This window comes from Theropithecus gelada, chromosome 8 (assembly GCF_003255815.1).
Source record: "Theropithecus gelada isolate Dixy chromosome 8, Tgel_1.0, whole genome shotgun sequence".
NCBI classification, from domain to species: Eukaryota; Metazoa; Chordata; class Mammalia; order Primates; family Cercopithecidae; genus Theropithecus; species Theropithecus gelada.
This window is the reverse complement of record NC_037676.1, coordinates 65,353,853-65,357,358: the sequence shown is the minus strand read 5'-3', so window position 1 is coordinate 65,357,358 and position 3,506 is coordinate 65,353,853. Positions and strand designations below refer to the sequence as shown.

The 3,506-nt window shown below is 40.4% G+C and overlaps 1 pseudogene; it reads left to right on the top strand.

Moving 5' to 3' along the window:
• Window positions 1–1,353: 1,353 nt before the first annotated feature.
• On the top strand, window positions 1,354–3,036 carry LOC112630567 (annotated as a pseudogene).
• Window positions 3,037–3,506: the final 470 nt, after the last annotated feature.

Here is a 3,506-nt window from a genome sequence, read left to right as displayed (position 1 = left end):
ACAGGCGTGAGCCATCGCTCCCAGCCCCAGTTGCATCTTTAATCATGGCTGTTCTAAGTGTTGTTATCCACAGAGAATTGTTTTTTTTGTTGTTATTTCTGAGATGGAGTTTTGCTCTTGTTGCCCAGGCTGGAGTGCAATGGCATGATCTTGACTCTCTGCAACCTCTGCCTCCCAGGTTCAAGTGATTCTCCTGCCTCAGTCTCCTGAGCAGCTGGGATTACAGGCATGTGCCACCGCGCCCAGCTAATTTTGTATTTTTAGTAGAGATGGGGTTTCACCATATTGGTCAGGCTGGTCTCCAACTCTTGACCTCAGGTAATATGCCTGCCTCGGCCTCTCAAAGTGCTGGGAATTACATGCATCAGCTACCGTGCCTCGCCAAATTGTTTTAATTTGATTCTCTTAAAAAGCCATTTACTATTTGTTAAAGTCTAAACTTTGCCTTTTCAAAGAAATTTATGGAAAGGACACTGATAAGTACTGTTGAATATACATTTCTGATAACTTTGGAGATCATACCATTGCATGAGGTTAAAAACTTCCAGATCTCTAATTAAAAGCTGATGTATTCATGAAGATTGCTAGGCCAACGTCAAACAAAACAAGAATTCATTACATGGGCCTTAACTGATAAAAGACTGATATAATTGTTTATGACTTTTGTTTTCTGAAACCCTTATGATTCCTTTAAAAAAATTTTTTGAAGAGACAAAGACTGCCTCTGATTTTCTCTACTATTCTAATCTTCCTTTTCTTTTTCCTTTTAACTTTAAAATTTTATCCTTAGAAATTGTATCTAATTATGTTGTCCAGGCTGGACTCAAACTGCTAGCTCAACAGATCCTCACACCTCAGCCTCCAGAGTAACTGGGACTACAGACGCGTGCCACCACACCAGGCCTTCATTTTACATTTTGTTTTCCAGAGTCAGTAAATCATTTTATATTTTTCTTTTGGTCATTTATAGCTTACATTAATTGGGTAAAATATACTTTTGTGAGCAAAATTGAAACATTTACCTTTCTCTCTACCTGATTTCTCCAGAATTTAAAAACTATTCATGAGTATTATTTTATGACACTGTAGTTATTTGCATAAGTTCAATAAGAATATGTTTTCTTTTGTATCAGGACATTGGAGACACTGGTTATTTTACCAAGGCATTGATTGGAATGCCATATTTTCAGATATGAATAGACTGCTTGAGGAGTTGATGTTGTCTTTATAGAGTTGATAAAAAGCCCCTAGCATTTTGTGGGAGCGAAGTGGTTATTGGGCTGTGCTTGAATCTGTCACTCCCTCGGTGTCCCTGTTGGGATTCCCAGCAGCAGCCTAGCAGAAAAGTGAAAGATGTCTGAATAGATTCAGGTAACCGAAGATGAGAACAATTAGCCCATTTAAATACCACCAGAAAACAATGGGACGGCGCTGCTGTCCATGGTTACGGCCAAGGGGCTCACAGGCTTTGCTACGGGAATCCAGTGTCTCAGTGTATGAGAGGTTTCCGGCTGGTAGAAGGAATTCTGCATGCCCCGATGCTGGCTGGGGAAATCTGGTGTATGTTTTCAACTATCCCAAAGACAACAGAAGCAAAATGGATGAGACAGATGCTTCATCAGCAGTGAAAGTGAAAAGTGCTGGATCTCCCATGGAAAACAACTGAACAGGATCTGAAAAAATATTTTAGTACCTTTGGAGTTCTTACGGTGCAGGTCTAAAAAGATATTAAGACTGGTCATTCAGAGGGGTTTGCTTTGTTCATTTTATGGAATATGAAACACAGGTGAAAGTAATGTCACAGCGACATATAGTAGATGGACAATGGTGTGACTGTAAACTTCCTAATTCTAAGCAAAGCCCAGATGAAACTTTGAGAAGCAGAAAAGTGTTTTGGGGGCAGTACAGAGAACACGACTGTGGATGAGCTGTCGCGGTTCTTCTGTCAGTACGGGGAAGTGGTGATGTCTTCATCTCCAAGCCATTCAGGGCCTTTACCTTTGTTACATTTGCAGATGATCAGATTGCTCAATCTCTCTCTTTTTAAAATTTATTTTTGATTTTTATTATACTTTGAGTTCTAGGGTACATGTGCACAACGTGCAGGTTTGTTACATAGGTATGCATGTGCCATGTTGTTTTGCTGCATCCATCAGCTCGTCATTTACATTAGGTATTTCTCCTAATGGTACCCCTCCCCCAGGCCCCCACTCCTTGACATGCCCTGGTGTGTGATGCTCCCCTCCCTGTGACCAAGTTTTCTCATTGTTCAGTTCCCACCTATGAGTGAGAACATGCGGTGTTTGGTTTTCTGTCTTTGTGATAGTTTGCTGAGAATGGTGGTTTCCAGCTTCATCCATGTCCCTCCAAAGGACACGAACTCATCCTTTTTTATGGCTGCATAGTATTCCATGGTGTATATGTGCCACATTTTCTTAATCCAGTCTGTCATTGATGGACATTTGGGTTGGTTCCAAGTCTTTGCTACTGTGAATAGTGCCGCAATAAACATATGTGGGTTGCACAATCTCTTTGTGGAGAGGACTTGATCATTAAAGGAATCAGCATTCAAATACCCAATGCCAAACCTAAGCACAATAGCAATAGACAGAAAGAAGTGGAAGATTTGGTGGTAATCCAGGTGGCTTTGGGAATCAGGGTGGATTTGGTAATAGTAGAGGGGGTGGAGCTGGTTTGCAAAACAACCAAAGTAGTAATATGGGTGGTGGGATAAACTTTGGTGAGTTCAGCATTAATTCAGCCATGATGGCTGCAGCCCAGGCAGCGCTACACAGCAGTTGGGGTATCATGGGCATGTTAGCCAGCCGGCAGAACCAGCCAGGCCCATCGGGTAATAACCAAAGCCAAGGCAACACGCAGAGGGAGCCAAATCAGGCCTTCAATTCTGGAAATAACTCTTATAGTGGTTCTAATTCTGGGGCAGCAATTGGTTGGGGATCAGCATCAAATGCAGGGTGGGGCAGTGGTTTTAATGGAGGCTTTGGCTCAAGCATGGATTCTAAGTCTTCTGGCTGAAGAATGTAAACAGTGGGATTGTGGTTGCTTGATATAGAATGGTGGGAATTTAAATTTTTCTAAACTCATTGTAAAATACATATGTACTAAGAATTTTCAAAATTGTTTTGTTCAGTGTGTAGTACATTCAGTAGTGTTTTTGATTTTTCTTTAGAAAAAGGAAGAGCTTAAGGAATTTTATGCTTTGTTACATGAAAGGTTGAAATATTGAATGGTTGAAAGTAAACTGCTGTTTGCCTGATTGGTAAACCAACACACTACAATTGATATCAAAAGGCTTCTATAATATTTTATCCCTGGACTTGTCAAGTGAATTCTTTGCATGTTCAAAATGGAAACCATTGATTATAACTACATTCTTTACTCCTTGTTTTAATTTGAACCCCACCATATGGATTTTTTTCCTTAAGAAAATATCCTTTTGGGAGATCGTGGTGTCATAGTGTTTAGTTCTTTTGTTTTTTAACACT